The 16611-nt window shown below is 41.7% G+C and overlaps 1 protein-coding gene across 4 annotated transcripts in view; it reads right to left on the bottom strand.

The window, feature by feature from the left end:
• NDRG3 (NDRG family member 3) overlaps positions 1-16224 on the bottom strand; it is a 64613-nt gene extending 48389 nt beyond the window's left edge. For all 4 annotated transcript variants that reach the window (XM_010564529.1, XM_010564528.1, XM_010564527.1 and 1 more), the window contains exons 1-2: positions 16172-16224; positions 14720-14799 (exon numbers count right to left, since the gene is read on the bottom strand). The gene's annotated coding sequence lies outside the window, so the exon portion shown is untranslated. The remainder of the gene's footprint in view (positions 1-14719; positions 14800-16171) is intronic.
• Between the last annotated feature and the right edge of the window lie 387 nt (positions 16225-16611).

A 16611-nucleotide genomic window follows, 5' to 3' on the forward strand; every position in this document is an offset into this window, starting at 1 on the left:
CTAAAACTAATTCCTCGAGTAAGAACTACTAAGAGGAAGTTTCTCAGAAGTCTCTTCACAGCCTCTTCTGCCGGTGAAGGTGTCACAGCAGAGACATTGCAAGATTTTCATTTACAGGATCTGAATGCAATAGCAGAACAATGTAGGCTGGAAGGGATCTCTTTAGGTCATCTAGCACAACCTCCTACTACAAGCAAGAGTAATTTCAAAGCTGGATCCAGTTGCTCAGGGCCTTACAGATTTGAAAACATCTAAGGATGTAGATTCCTGCATTACATACCATTCTCATCACAAAAAAATTGTTTCCTTTTATCCAATGCAAATTTCCCTTGCTGCAGGTGGAAGATAGATGTATAAACAACGAGATTTTTAACCTGAAAATATCACAGAGCAGAATAAAAATAAAAATGAAAATCCAAAAGTAGTGACTGTTACAGCCACACATCAGCACTATTTAAAAATCCCCTTTCTAAAACTGTTTAATAATGAATAAGGAATCAAGTCAGATACTTCACATTAAAGGCGTAGATGGAGCAGAAATTCATCTCCTGGTAGGTTTTTCAGGGCAGATGTTAGTATGTCAAAACAGCAGGTTTAACATTAAATTGATCCTCACCCCTGAAAAATATTCACTATTTTCCAGAATAAGAACACATGAAGAACTACACAAGATCCATGTAGCACAAGATCCAGTTTGATACAGTTCAAGAGCAAATGCCTAGGAAACAGCAAAAGAATAGCACCAAGTAATACTTCCTCTTTGCTCATACATCCACACATACCTCAGACGAGCGTCAGTCTCTCTCAGGTCCTGTAGAAGGTTCTTCCCTAGTGCACTGAAATGCTGCTGTTCTTTCTGAACACAGAGATTATTTATTCTTAAGCTTTATGAAAAACTGGTAAGGCAGCCTTACCCATGAAATCTAGTTTGGTGCCTCTTTCCTTCCCTAACAGTCACATAAATTACGAACATCTTTACCTAATATACAGAGAGTACTCTTTAATCCCAACATGACAAAAAAAAAAATTCAATATAACACACACTCCAGAAGATAAATCAATGACTAACTTTTTCCGACAGGCCATTTCTACAGCTCTGAGCAGCTATAACTTTCCAGAAGTCAGCATGTCTTGTCCAGAGAAGGACCTTCCCAATGCAAGGCCCTTCGCAAACTGCAAGCATTACAACACCAGCCCTGACCCTGCAAAAGCCTGTTGATAATACCTTCTCTAAAGACAGGCTAGCTTGCCAACACTCACCTGGAGAGAAATTATGAAATATTTTTACCTGGTTTTAGTATTTCCTTCCTGTTACATGACATTCACATTTCTCCCATATTAACCTTTAAGCAGAATTTAGTTCAAAAGACATTGCTGATGCAGTCATCTCAGAAATAAAATGAGAGCCCTAGTTAGTTCTGGATTGATTTTATTCACTCTGATATTACTTTTTTCCCCTCCCTCTCCAAGCTTCATTGCCTTATCTTTTTGGAAAATGGCAGATACATTTGCCTACTCCATGTCCAGTATTGCAATTTACAGCCATGAATTCTAAAGAAACCCTCAAAAGAGATTTAAAATGTTCTGCAGGAGGGTAGTCATACCATAAGATGTAATTAAGACAGTATCAGTCAGGTGAATTGTGGTACTAACAGGTGCCAAATCCAATTGTAAAGAACATCATATTAGTTTAAGCCACCATCACGGAACCAAAGCATAGATTCTCTTTTGAGCCTCCTCCACAGCAATTTAAGCTAATGAGTTTTAGCTCACTGGTGGAGAGGTCTAAGAGCACCCACAGAGCATAACACAGTTATCTGTCAACCCCCAGTAACCCAATTACTCTGGATCATACATAATACTTTAAAGGTAAAATCATAATAACCCACCTTACCACAGAGTACTCCCTCACCATCTCAAGAGCCTGATTCAGCCTTGGGCACAGCCATACCCTGCTCAGAAGCGAGGTGTCCCTGGGCAGACATCAGCCTTTCCCGGGGAGCGAGGTCCCCGAGGCCACGTGCTCACACTGCAGCTCAGCACATCACAGCGGTTACAATGGAGGGGTTATCTGGCAACACCAACAGACCCCATTGCTCCTCTCCCTGCTCTTTCAACCTCCAAATATCTCAAAGATTTGCAGATTGGGGTAATATCTTTTATTTAACTAGCTGGAAATAATGACAAGCTTTTGTGACCAGAAGCCCTTTTCCAAGGCAGGAGCAGATGTTAAACTAAAACACAACTCAAAGCACAATTCACCTGAGCAGTCTGTGAGTTTAAGTGACATGTCTCTTTACAATTAAGTAAAGAAATGTTTAGCAAGGTGCTCTGAATCAGCGTAAAATGGCAAGAAATTAATTTTGTCAATGAATATGTGAACACAACAAGCCACAGGTAATAAACCACAAATAAATAGCACCTGTACATTGGAACGATGTCCAATTTCCATGAATCCAAAACGTTCTCCTTCAGTCTGTCCTTTTCTAAATCCTATGGAGCAATCCCAAAATAACACTACTGCCACTGGCTGGTATTTTATTGTTGTGTTATTTCTGTAGAAGCTGAAGCTGGAACTACCCACCACAACTCACTATCAGACAAAGAGGATACATCAGCTCTCGCTGTCACAGAAGTTTTAATCCTTCAATAACAACCACAGAATACCAGCCACAAGACTGTACGAACTGTAGTTGACTTTACTAGGTATTTCCACCAAAACACTTTGTTGAGAAGTCACACTGATTTTGCCCAATGAAAAATGATCAGAGGGGCTCTTTCAGCCTGCCAGGCTTCCTATTCCTACTCCAACATTCAAAAGGATTTCTCTTACGAACAGAGCTCTAGAGCTAACCTTTCAAAGCCCTGTGAACAGCTTTCTGATGAAGTGTTACCGCAGAATAAATCAGTCTAAATCCAGGGAATTGTTCCAACAGATTAAAACCTCAATGCCAAAAAGCAAAGAGACGGTCCTGCTCCCACTTTATAAATATCTCACTTTGTTTTGAGCCTGTCACCCACTACTTTCATTTGGTGGTCTTAGTCCTTTTATCAGAAAAGACAGTAAATAATGGGTTCATATATGCTCCATGCTAATAATACTTTATATGCTTCATCATACCCTCTTCAGAGATACCTTTTTGAGACTGAAGAGTTTTATCTCTATCATTCTATATAAGGAACTAATTTCACACCTTTGATGGTGCTTGTCAACCCTTTCAGGATCTCTCAGTTTCACTAAGTCTTTAAGAGCGATGAGACCAGTACGCATGCAGCATTCACAACATGGGTGCACTATGGATTTACACAGCAGTATGTTTCCTAGTTTGATCACTTACTTTTCCACAAGCACCTAACTCTCAATTTGCTTTTCCAAACACCGAGATAATATTTTGAAAGAATTGCCTATTATAACCCTCAAGTTTCATCTATGGCTGGAAAGCCAATTCAGAGCTCATCACTACACACATACAGTGGGGGCTGTTCTCCAGGTGCACTACTTCACTACACTGAATTTAAAATGCTATTTTATCACTCTGTGCCATAGGATTTTTCCATGTTTCCTCAAAGTTAACTCTTCTATTTACCATCATAAATTAATTTTTTTATCAACAAACAAACATTGTCACCTCTCTTCTATTTATTTTTCTGACTTTGACTTCTCTGTGCTTTTGGCCTCCACATCATTCTCTGGCAACGGCTAACACTGTGAAAACACTGCATAAAATAAATCTTCCTTCTGTCCAATTTACAGCTAAATTTTTATTGGATGTCCCAACAGTCTTCATGCTCTCAGAACTGCCAGTTATTCTTTACTCACCTTCTGTGCCACTCATGCTTTCATAAAGCTTTATTACGTCCTTTTGTTCCCTAAGTGGCTCCCTTCCAAGGTGCAAAGTCCTAAACTGTTTAATATCTCCTCCTCTTTCTTCTCATTCCATGCCTTTGCTCTCTCTTGTCACCTTTCTCTCTCTTTTCTAGTTCTCTTATACTCGAAGAATTTGCCAGAAATTATGCTGATAATGAGCTCCAGTGTAGATTATGTCTAAGATTTTACTGCTCTATAGGACCATTTTCCACGCTTCTTCAGGGAGATATATCAGGATTTCTCTTTAGAAATGTGCATTAATACTGTCACATACCTTCATAAATGTGCACGCAACCTTCCACATCACCCCTGCTTCCCCCACCACTCCCAGAATTAGGAATTCTGTTAAAAGCAGTTTTTTATTACATCATTTTAAATCTAAGCTGTTCATATTCTTTGCCCTTGGCCTCAAGTTGACCTAAATTTTCATTTATTTTTTTTTAAATCAGCCCTTTTATGTACATTTTCTGCATTTGTGTATTAGCTACACAAAGTTAATGCCTGGAAGCTTCAAACAAAGACAAAATTGTCCATCCACTACAGCAGTGGAGAAGTCCTATACGCCTCTACTTGTTCAAGAGCTTCAATCAAAAGAAGGACACAGTGGGAATCATTACAGACTCAGGCGTCCATTTCTTTTCAAAACAACGTGTTGATCTAATTTAGTTTCAGTAGTTCACCCTAATTTATTTTTAGGCTGTACTTTTGGATTTCTTGGACGCTTCAGGTAATGTTTCTTATGTTAATATTCAACACGGTAAAGTCAGAAGAGATCAGCTTCATTCATCTGTCTGACCCTCCTGCCTAGCACAGGAAAACGAATTTCTCTATACAATTCCTTCAGCAAGCCATGCATGCTGGAATTGAGCGGTGCCGTTTCTCTTGGGATCTTTTGAACCAGCACTGATTGACTTTCCATTTAATGAAGGGACCAACACTCTCCATTGCAACCCAATACACTGGCACCTGATACACTCCTCCTGTTAAATATGCACCTCAGGTAGAGTTTAAATGTTTTGGTTTTCCTTCAAATGAAGCTGTAATCGGGAGAAACAGAGAAAGAGGTAAGAGCTCCAAGGCCACCTCCCCTGCAGTGACTCTGCAGCCAGTCTGGAGTAAAACACACACCCTCCCCTTACCACCACTGCCCTGCAGACAGATTGAAAGCTGTTTTCTACCTTTTATTACCCAATCACCAGTAATAAAACTCGTTGCTCTTCATCTAGCCACTGCACAAGAAAGAAAGACAGCACAACATTGCTCAACCAAGCTCCTTACTAGACCAGCGGCGATGGCAATCACCAAATTGTGTTAATGCAGGTGCTCAGAGGAAAAGGCAGCAGGTGTCATTTTTGAGATGTGACTGCTCATCCCTTAAAAATGATAAAAAAGGATACCAAAAAAAAAAAAAAAAAAAAAAAAAAAAGGATGGAACTTTCTAATAGCTGCACAGAAATCACTACAGTCCTTGTCTGTTCAGCCAGATAACAGGAAGAGTTCCCTCTCCTGCTGCAACTGCATTCATGAGCTTGGAGGCACCAGAGCTCCCGACCAGCCCCTAGGAGCACAGCACCTCCGCTCCCCACACCCTGGCTTTCCCTGTACCTTTTATTCACACAGATGCTTGAACCATGCTGCACGGATGCAGAAGCCAAGATTGCAGAACAAGTCCCTTGATTTATGGAAAGGTGATTGCCAGTCTTGAAAGCTAAGGCCCCAGACTATGAAAAGCAATTTGGAGTCTCTGCTGCTGGGAAGACCTGGGGCTCTCTTAAAAATGCAAAAGAAAATTTGAGTCTAGTGATTTATGATAGGATAAGAAGACTTCAGACTTCACTAAAGGAAATGTTTAAATATCAGGATTTAAACTTTGTGAGCCTTTCCTTATTGAAAGCTTTGACAATACTAAGACTGTATTCGCTTAAATAATTTTTAGACCAACAAGGTGACTGGTGATGGCTTCTACTTAAGCAGTTTATTTTAACGTGGAGACATGATAAAAATAGCAGCATAAGTGCCATGTTTACAATCAATCCACAGCCCAGAATGACGTTTGAAGACTAGAGATCTGAGAAAACATTAATACATCACATCAAAGAAATCAAACTACAGAAAAGCAAGATGCTTGCATTACAACACTTCTCGGTTCATGCAGTTAATGCTCAGGTCACAAATTAAGCTTTCTGGTGCATACACTTCAAGCCATTTCAATCTTTTGCCCCACCAACTACTACCTACCAATCAGAAAATGTGAAGAGATTTATATTCTGGAGACCTCCATAAAAGGTTGAATAATATTTCTGCCTAAACAGTTCCTATTTTATGAAAATTAAGTACTGACAGTATTTCTCCTGCCTTTATGTAAAGTCTTAGATTCATATTCATATTCCTATTCTACTATGAATTTCTCCAAAGGTTACTATACCATACAATGAACAATATTCTATTTCTTAATGTTTTTATTTTTTATTTTTACAGAGAGCACAAGCTTCTCTGGCTAACTGTTTTATTGCTTTCAAGGTTAAGAGACTGCTGTCTTTAACAAAGAAGAATGAAGCCATTAAAGTCAACGGGGGGAAAAAAAGCAGTTATCTTGTGAAAGGCCAAAGGAAAAACCTTCACTATCCTTCTACTACTGACAAAAAATATCTGATGCTCAGTGAATGCCTCCATCTGTCTGAGAAATCCTGTGCAACACAATTTTAGAAGCTGGTGTTTGAAGACTGTCTTGTGCTTGTTTTGCAACCTCAATAAAACATTTTTAAAATGAGTTACAAAAAGATTAAGGTTTTTTTCCAGACCAAAACAGCTTCTCAGGATAGATGAGAAGAGCAGCTCAGCCTCTGTGCTGCAGCATCACTGCACACACTGTTTCTGCTGGAAGCGCAGCAGAAACGCAGTGTCTGGGAGCAGAACCAAGGATGCTGTTTGCAGCTCAGCCATGAGCAACGTGAGCACACAGCTCACTGTCCCTTTCAAAGGCATCTTCTGCTCTGCATCACAGCATCACAGACACCCATCTGTTCTTCACTATCAAGGTTTAAGTGTCCTCCAGGAATTCTGCTCCCTTTGGGATATCACAGTTAATAAAAAAAGCAGGACAACAGACTTCTAAGAAGTCTTTAGGGGTCACTGCACTGCCAAAAAAACCCTGTGATCAGTGAGGAAATACCATTTTCCAACACCTAAAAACACCACCAAAAATGGAATACATTCATGTGGAAGAGGCACAGGAACCCCTCCTGAGTAACCAACTGGTGAGCACTACAAATTGTTTTAAAGACATTTTTATACTGGTGAGAGTGGCAGCATACATATAACTATAGCGGCCTCAAATTACCCTTGAAAACATTTCATTTAGGCAGTTACTACCAGGCATAACAATAAAAGCCATTTCTCACAGTGTAAGCTGAATCACTATCAGAAGGGCTTGATGGTCTCATTATACTAGTGAAGCTTCTGTAGTACACACGTGACCTGTCAGCCCTGGCACTGAAGCTATTGCTTCCCAGATTTCAAAGGACTGCTGAAATACCCGGATACAGGAGTTGTCATAAAGCCAATAATCCTCTATAACAGCAACTGTCAGGCTACCCAAAATTTGGGAATCACTGCCAACATTCCTATGCATTTGCAAAGACTTCATGAAGACAACATGAGAGGACACATCACACAAAATATATCAATTCATATTCAACATGCATGAACAGAAACAAAAAACAAAACAGCAAAAAGCATTTGGTAAGAAGGGTGCAAGAAGTCTCCAGCACTGTCTTGGTATGACTGTCTCAGGCCAGAGAGGGGCCAGAAAGGCTGCATGCATCCGTAGCCAGTCAGGTCATCTTTATTTTAATAAATAAATAAATAAATAAAAATCTTCCATTCACCACCAAAAGTATAGTTATTTCAGAAAGTAAGAATTTTTTGGGTGGAGGAATGGTGTTTCCCACCCCAACACCTCCACCACCTATGCTCTCCAGCATGCCACAGAACCACGGAAGTTCAGAACAACCAGGATACTCCCCAAGGAAATCATGTCAGCAAAGGTCTCTGACTTCCTTGCAGGCCTGGGGTATAAACCTGGAACACTAGCTGAGTGACAGGGAGTGCTGCAGTAAAGTCAATCACTCTTCAGGCAAGTAACATCTCTAAGCAAGAATCACGTCTGAGATGGCTCCCTTCATTAGAGAACATCCGCAGAAAATTCATTCAGCAACTACTCACACAGAGCAGTCTGGACACTTACCCTCTTACCACATGCAATACATCCAGACAAGCGTATATTCAAATACAATGAATAACCTGAGCTAAAGGACAAAATCAACCTGCTTTAAGCCCCATTAGCTCCTTTTTTAAGGAACATTCTCCAACTGCAAGCATCACACTCAGCAATTGCACATAAATAACCCTTCTGGGTGTAGAAACCAGGAGAAATCCCAATGATTTATATTTTCTAAGATTTGGAATGCTGCTGAAAAGATCAGAGAGATAGCTTTTGTGAGCAAGAGAGATCACACAAGTGCTCGATTTTCTGAAGCTTGACTGGCAGCAGGACTTAGACTTTGTATTGTTTGTGGCATTTTAGTGGAAGTTTAGAAAAACTTTGTGAACCCCTGGAATCACAGCCAACTTGCCTCAGCTCCTGCTTCATGTGGTCAGCCCCATGACAAACTCCAGGAGCAGAATAGCTACGAGTTCCAAGACCATTTAAAAACAGCTACAAATGCACAAATTAAGTGTCCAAAAGATAACAAACATCTGGATACCACCCAGCTGGTGCACTGCTTCTGCTCAGTGTGGTCAAAATAATGTTTTAAACCTTCACCCTCTTACGGCAAGACCCCATGTACTGCCAAGTTCCCAGGCTGGGGTACAACTGAGTTGCTACAGCACACAGACCCTATCACCACTTTTCCCTGGGGATGGAGGCCTCGCTTTTTTTTTTAATATGTCACTGAAAAAATAAATAAATAAAACTGACACTTAGCTCTCCAAAAACCCAAATTGCTTTAAATTCTTCCTGGAGGCAGAGATAATCTGAACTTCTTCATTAACTCTTTTGTACAGACAAAGCTACAACCTCCTCTGTGCTTTTGTATTCACTCTGCTGGAAAATTCCAGCCGTTTTTGCAATTTAGACATTTGTGTCAAAATCTTCATGATGATGGGCCAGTAACTGAAAAATTGCAGTTGACAGTCCTAGATTACTCTGTGCTGGCTCCTCAGTCATAATCATTCAATTATATGACACAGCAGTATGAATGAGCGTGGTACCAAACACTACAAAGTGACAAATGCACCAGTTGTAGCCAGGGAGACAATGTTACAACCCTGCATTTGCAGACTGACACAGGCAAGTGCAAGGTCTCACCAAGGAGACATCTTGAACGACAATCTTCTAAACAACTCCTCCTTCCTTTTGTTTCTTCCAACACCATAACAGCAGCTATAGCATTTGCTTTATACAGGTATTGTACTGTGTAAAATGCTGAAGAATAATACACCTCCTTTTAAAGCAATGTCCTTGCTGCAAACCAGAAGCCAGCAGACCTGTGGTCCCACAGTTCAGCTCCCAACTCCAAGGTATTCCCAGACTCCCCACACACCGAGATCTCAGCAACACAACCATACTCACCTTTGCAGGAATGGAACTAGGAGGCCACTCACTGCCAGGTGATCTGGCAAATTATTTATTAGCCAAACATGAACCAGATGGAATACCTGCGAAGTGTTCCATCCATTTACTGCTAGAAGTAACCAAAAGCATTTAGGGCATACAAGCTCCCTTACTGACTTTTTTTTTTTTTTTTAAATAATGAATGTTCCCAATTAACTTTTTATCTTAAAAATGTCAGGAAAGTATAATTTTGTTCTGTGGCTGAGCTAATCTACGTGCAAATTTTCACCAAGCTCTAAGCCTTTCTCTCTGTCAGCTCATGGATAAAGCTCAATTGCATTGTAAAATGAGAAAAAAATCTTCCCTGGCTTTCCTGAGGACCATAAGAAACATATTTGGCAACTTCTTGATCTGGACTGAAGGAAAAAAGAAGTTGAATTTGTAACAAGGACCATTTATTTGATGAAAATCATGTCAGAATGAACTACATGAGCAAAATAGCAAAGGTAGAATACTATACAACAGTTAAAAGCGTCTCTATAAAACTGTGTGCTTGCTTGACACTCCCAACACTGTTATATTAATTCTCCAGCCATGGCAGAGACAAACCATGCAGCACCTGAACTGGCAGCACCAAAAAAAGCAGACTTAAACCACCCCCCAAGCCCCCATCTTCTACCATCTGGAAAATAAAGCACAAAACCACTTATAAGCCCTCCTCTTCTGGAAGGAAATAGGCCAATCCAAGTCATATAAACATACATTTACACAAATCAAGTTTTTCTTTCTGCCTATGCAAAGGTAGAAACACCTAAACAAACTGGAAAAAACCAGACCTTATTGGCTAAGCAATACATTTCAAAGCTACCACAGCCAAAAGAAACTGTTAAAAACAGAAGCATCTAACTTCAGTTCTCCACACAAAGACAACCCAAAAAACCCCTCAGCAGAAAACTGTTATTATGTATGACAACAGAACTAGTGAATCTGGATATGAATTTTCAAGAACACAGCTGAAAAGCCTATTTAGTGAACAAATTTCATTAAAGACCTATATTCTTTGTATTTAGGAAACTTAAAGGTACATAAACCCCAAATAATTCTAGCATTTACAAAACACTACAAGGGCATCAGTAGCAAAATTTGTGAATTTCTAGTTATGTATTTTTGAAATATTTATGATGCAATTGTTCCTAATAAATTAGAATAAAGTCCATATATAGGATAAAAAGTAATACTAGATCCCTATTAATTTACATAACTGCACTAAAACCCACTCCTTCTTCACTGTCTTTGTTTAAAGAATTCCAGATATTAACCCACAGTCAGATTGGTTTTCTGCCTTGGTACAGTGAAAGAGTCCAAGAAGCAGTCACAAAATCAATCAAATTAATACCTAGGTGCAATTCATATACCGAGTCATACTAATCTAACTACAGCATCAAATTCATGCCAATTTGAAATAAAAAGTGCAAGTCTGTGCACAGACACTTACACTGCCTTCAGTCTAGACTACAGTTGAGCCTGTAAGGTCACAATTTCAATCATCAGCAGCAAGCATAGAAATATGCACTTATCTAACTGAATTGATTCTAATTAAACCCACACATTTGTATACTATCAGTACAGCAACACTAAATCAGCATTAATTTATAATTTGCTGGGTTCATTTCCAGCCAGATCTGCTTCCAGACTGGATTCACTGCACAGCCGCAGGAGTGCTGGAGGGGAGCATCAGACAGGGCTGTGAGGACGGGCAGAACCTCTCCATTCACAGGGGCGTTCATGGCCGTGGGTTTATAGCAGTGACAAAACTGCAATACAAGATAACATTCGGATAGCCACTGAACTTCGGCAGCTCTGCAGCTAGAAGATAAATGGGAGAGCCCTCCCCTGGACTAATAACTAGCTGAAAACAGATGAGAGAAGGTAGGCATAAATGGTCAGTTTTCACAGGGAGGGAGACTGCGAGGAGCCTTTTACAGTGTATAGCAGAGCACTGCATTCATAAACAATGTGGAAAAAAGGGCAAGGAGTGGAGTGAATATAGGCTATCCTGATAGTAAAGAGAAGGGCTGACTGAAGACCTGCAGAAAAACCCTGTGAGGCTGAATAATCGGGAAATAAAATAACAGAAGAAATTCAGTGCAAATAAAGTAGCAGGCCAAAGAAAAATCACCCTAATTTCACATACAGAGTGATGTGCTCCAAAGTGATTATTAACATTCAGAAAGTCTTGCTGGAGTCATGACAGACTGATAAAAGCATCAGCTCACAGCCATTCAACATACTAAAAAAAAATAAACCTAATGTTAGGAAATGATTGGTAATTAAACCACCATACAAAGCTACAGAATGTCTGCAGCTTAAATCCTGGATGCAGTGCCTATTCCTTCATTTCAAGAGGACATAATGGAAGAGGAAAATATTTTTAAAGAGGAAACAAGGTTTGAAAAGATGAATAATGAGGAATAATCAATTAGGCTAGAGTTATTCTGCCTGGAAACAGAGATTACTGCAGTGACATATGACAGAAGCCTATAAAATCATCAGTTGCATGGAGAAGGTAAACAGAGATCAGTTGTTCACTGTTCCAAACAATACAAAAGCTAAGAGATAGGAAATGAAGATAGCATCTGTCAAGTTCAAAAGAAAACAAGCAGAGGTGGTTAGCACCTACAACACTATTTTGTGCTCTGGAAGGTCTCCCCTGGGATGTGTCAGTGCTATACATTTAAATGGACTGGAGACACGGGCAAGTCCCCAAAAGAAAAATACATTAACAAAATAAAAGCAAACAACATCTACCTCTTGACATCCTGCAGCTCATGAGAGACAAGAGGGCTATCAGACAAAGTTTTATATAATTTGCCCTGACCTTATGCTCTTCTCTTTGGTCATTGTCAGGAAAGGACAGCAAACAAGATGGTTCCACCTGATTCTATGGCTGTTCTCACACTACAAAAATCAATTACATCTCTGGTACTCCTTAGCCCTTCTTTGAACTCACTCAACTTGCTTACCTGGCAAAAGCTGATGTTCTGGGGAGATGGGGACACAGGGGGGCTGGATTAGTGCCCTGCTTATTTAACAAACTGAACTGTTTCAGAAAAACATCCAGTAAATGCTGGACGTGGTATGAGACAGAGCAAGAATAGGACCAATCCTTTTGCGTGCCAACCAGTCATTAATCAGTTTAAGATGTAACACGCAGCTTCATCACCAAAATACAGACGAAAAGGAAAGCAGTAGGTTGCCTATATCCTCTGTTTGAACACACAGGGAAAAGCCACAATTCCAGCTCTTGCGGGAGTAAAAAAAAAAACAAGGGGCCAGTTTCACATTTTTAATCCATCTGGTAATTACAAAGAGAGTCTGGTGGTTACTTTAAAATTAAATATTACCTTTATAACGTCTACTGTATTCATACTACGTAAAGCAAGGAACACCCCTTTGGTGAACTAAAACCCGTTGTAAATTCAGAAATGCATCCAAGTCTGCTAAGGATGACAGCCAAATGAAAACAAAGCTATTCCTCCCTGTGCTTCCCACGGCATCAATTTGATTACTACATTAAATGGTGCTACCTCAGTCACAAAAGCCAAGGGGATATGACCAGACAGAAAAAGGTGAATGATCAATAAGAATATATTATTAAAAATCCAGCAAGTCCCATTTACAATTCAGAATTTACAAGAATAGAACTGAAGACCAAGAGAGATGATTAAAATCTCTCATCAACTCTGATTTGCACAGTAGAAGGCACAGTCACCCAGTCCTTCCCATGTCAGGGCCAAATCACAACTGCTTTGCTTAATAATTGACCTGATCTGGCCAGAATATTGAGAATTCCCAGGGTAAAGCAATACAGAATTTTCTTATTCCTCCAAAACCACATTTGTATGAAAATAAGACACTGAGATGCATCAAGACACATACCAGGAACATTTTCTTCAACAATACACAGAGAAACAGTAGCAAAACAGTCCTCTGTTCTCCTTGAACTATGGCAGATTAAACCAGACTGTAATAATTACGGACACAAATAGTCTTAACCGGTACTGCGCAACTGTCCAACATGAGGCTTAAGAGTCATAAGCAGCAGAGGCATATTTACTTTTATCCAAGATACAGCTGACAGATGATGAGCACAAGATAAACCCTGATAACGGAGGACTATGGTGTCAGCACTGCCTACAGAAATAGAACTCACTGAGTGTTTGGCTTTACTTTTTTCCAGGAAGCAACAGTGGTAGCAATCCAGCTGAGCTATTATTTGTGAGAATGACAGGTAAATAATTAAAAATTAAAATCCCTATTCTGTTACATATGAAAACTGAACCTCCCCAAAAATTAAAAGCTGATTTGCTTTTTCCTATTTATTTTTTTTATTTTTGTGCTTAGACTATATTATGACCATAATATTTTGAGCTTCTTACTAAAAATACCATACCTATATATTACTACTTAGCTATAACGTTTGCCTTGAGCATGCAACAGAGGAATGTTTAAGAAAACTGTCCTAGAAACATCTTTAAGAAAATTTCCTACTATATCTTTAAGGAACCAAAATATATGTTATATGTAATAAAGCCTCTGAAATCTAAATGTACCATTACACTTACGCTTTCCAATGAAAAACACTAAAGAGCCTGTCATGTATGACCAATGTGAAATATGAGCTGCCAACAGAAGCACTGGAGAATATTTCTGAAGGTGATCTGAGATCAGGAAAATGCAAATTAAACAGTTTTGTTAATTTCAATTAGTTTTTAACCTTAGATACAAAATGAGTAGCTAGGAATGTAATTATAGCCTCCAGTAATGCTGCTTCCAGCAGTTGTTTAATTTTCATTTTATAACATTTCCAGCTTCTACATTCTACATTCCAGCATTTGCAAACAAGTCAATATCAGCCAAGTATATAGCCCACACTAAGTTTCTGCCCTCAAGACAAGTTTCAGTGACTCGTGTGCCATGTGCAAGCTAAGTTTCGAAATCCCAAACAAATAAATGAAATTGGAACAGTCATTGCCAGCCCTGAGCTGTCTGCACAATCCCAATCCAATGGCTAATAATCCAAATGAATCCTAGTGACTGCCTTGCTTCTTCAGGAGTCTATCCCCAATTCAGCAAGACACACACATTTGGCAAGTGCTGCTCCCCTAGTCCAAGTTATTTTGCTAGAAAAGCTCCACACTGATTTTAAACTCAGCTCTTAGACTTTACATTACCTTTTTACTTTTCACCATAGACTGGTGCTAAAGACGGTTTGACAGGCTCCAGGATTTGGAAGACCGTTGTCCTCTTGTTTCTACAGAAAAGGAAAGGCAGAAGCTAAAGTAATGAGCCCCCAAGTCCTCCTATCTGAACACAGGAGACTCATGAGTGTGCCTGACACAGGAAGCACAAGTGGATTCTTCTTTACTTGTAATCCCCATCTTCTTGTCACTTCAGTATTCAAGCACAAAAAACTCTCTGGGCTTCCCAGATGCAAACCCTGACATGTACCAGGCCTTTCCTATTTGCTGGAGCAAACACACATGTGACTGAGTCACCCCAGTTCTGCTACAAACTTTGACTGTGATTCACGTGTTGTGACCGCACTGTATTGCGACTTGATCACGCAGTGGTTCCAGACTCCTCAGACTTGAGAGGAATCAAAAACTGGATCAGACACCAGGCTCTCAATTGGCGGTGCAACACCCCAAGCAAGGCATGGCCACTGAGCCAGCTGACGGCACTCCCAACACCTCCTGGGAAGCCAGTGACAGCACTACACAGCATCATTTGTTTTGTAACACTGCATTTTCTGCGCCGGATTTTATAATGATGATTTTTAAGACAGTAGAAGCATCTGACTTTGCTACAACGTTTTGAACTACTCCCTACGACTTACACTAAATATAAAAAAACAGAAATGGACATTGACCTAAAGTGATGATGCAAGTCAACAAAAAAATTTTTACAAGCTATTCCTTGCTCATTCACATACTGACAAGACTGTACTGAATTGAAGAAAAATGCCCTCTTTTCATTGTCCAAAATAAATAATACAACAGAGAATTTTGAGATCTGAATACCAGAAAGAAAAGCTACAGATGAGAGCAAGCAGGAAGCCCAGAGCACTCCTGTCCATTAGTTACATGAAAAAGATAATCTCTGCAATAAAACCAGGGGCAGTTTCGAGGCGTTTCTCTTCCTCCCCAGCGAAGCCCCTTATGACGAGGGATTATCTCCTAAACCCAGCTCCGTGAGGGAGCGGTACTTTCCTCCGGCGTCTCGTAACGGCAGAGGAGCCGAACCGAGCCCTCCCTCCCTCAGCGGCGGCCTCTCGCCGGGTGACGCCGGCGACAGCGACGGCCCGGGCCCCTGCGGGCTGCGGCCGCCTCAGCGGGACCCGCCCAGAGAACACACCCCCGACCCCGCTCAGGTAACCCTCGCGGCGTAACCATTCACTGACGGCGCCCCGGGCTCGGGGAGCGGCGGCAGCGCAGGGCTCGGCGGGACAGACGGTGCCTCCGGGCGCGGCCGCCGCTGACCCTGGCCCGCCCGCGGAGCCGCCGTGCGGCACCTGCTACCGAGCGGCAGCCAAGCGCCTCGGTGCTGCTGCGTCGGCACCTAATAGCAGCGGAGGACGCGCGGAGCCAGCCTAGGGGTGTACCGGAGCCGCTGCCGGAGCTCACCTGGACAGCAGGTACCTCAGCACCTCCGGCCGCCGCGGCATGCGGGGCACTCTGCGCCTGCGCGCTGCGCTGCGGAGGCCGCACATGCGCGGGGGCCGGGACTACAAACAAGATGGCGGCCGGGCGGCGAGCCGGTGCTGAGCGCCATCTTGGGGGTAGTTCCTCCGGCACCGCCCTCCGCCTGGGCCCCGGCCGCCTCTGCCGGGCTGCAGCGGCCCGCCCGGGCGGGAGGCAGCGCCGCTCTCCCGGGCGCAGCGGCGTTTCCTCAACGGCGCCGGCCTCCCCACGCCTCTGGTGTGCGACCCGGCCAGGCCCAGTTCTTCCCGCCTCGGCCCCTCCTGGCTCTCACAGCGGTCGCTGGAGCGCTCAGAGCAGGATAGGGCTCCCCGGCGGGCTGGGCGCGCTGCCAGGCTACCGAAGCCCCAAGCACACGCTTGCCT

This window comes from Haliaeetus leucocephalus, unplaced genomic scaffold (genome assembly GCF_000737465.1).
Source record: "Haliaeetus leucocephalus isolate CR32 unplaced genomic scaffold, Haliaeetus_leucocephalus-4.0 Scaffold182, whole genome shotgun sequence".
Taxonomy (NCBI): domain Eukaryota; kingdom Metazoa; phylum Chordata; class Aves; order Accipitriformes; family Accipitridae; genus Haliaeetus; species Haliaeetus leucocephalus.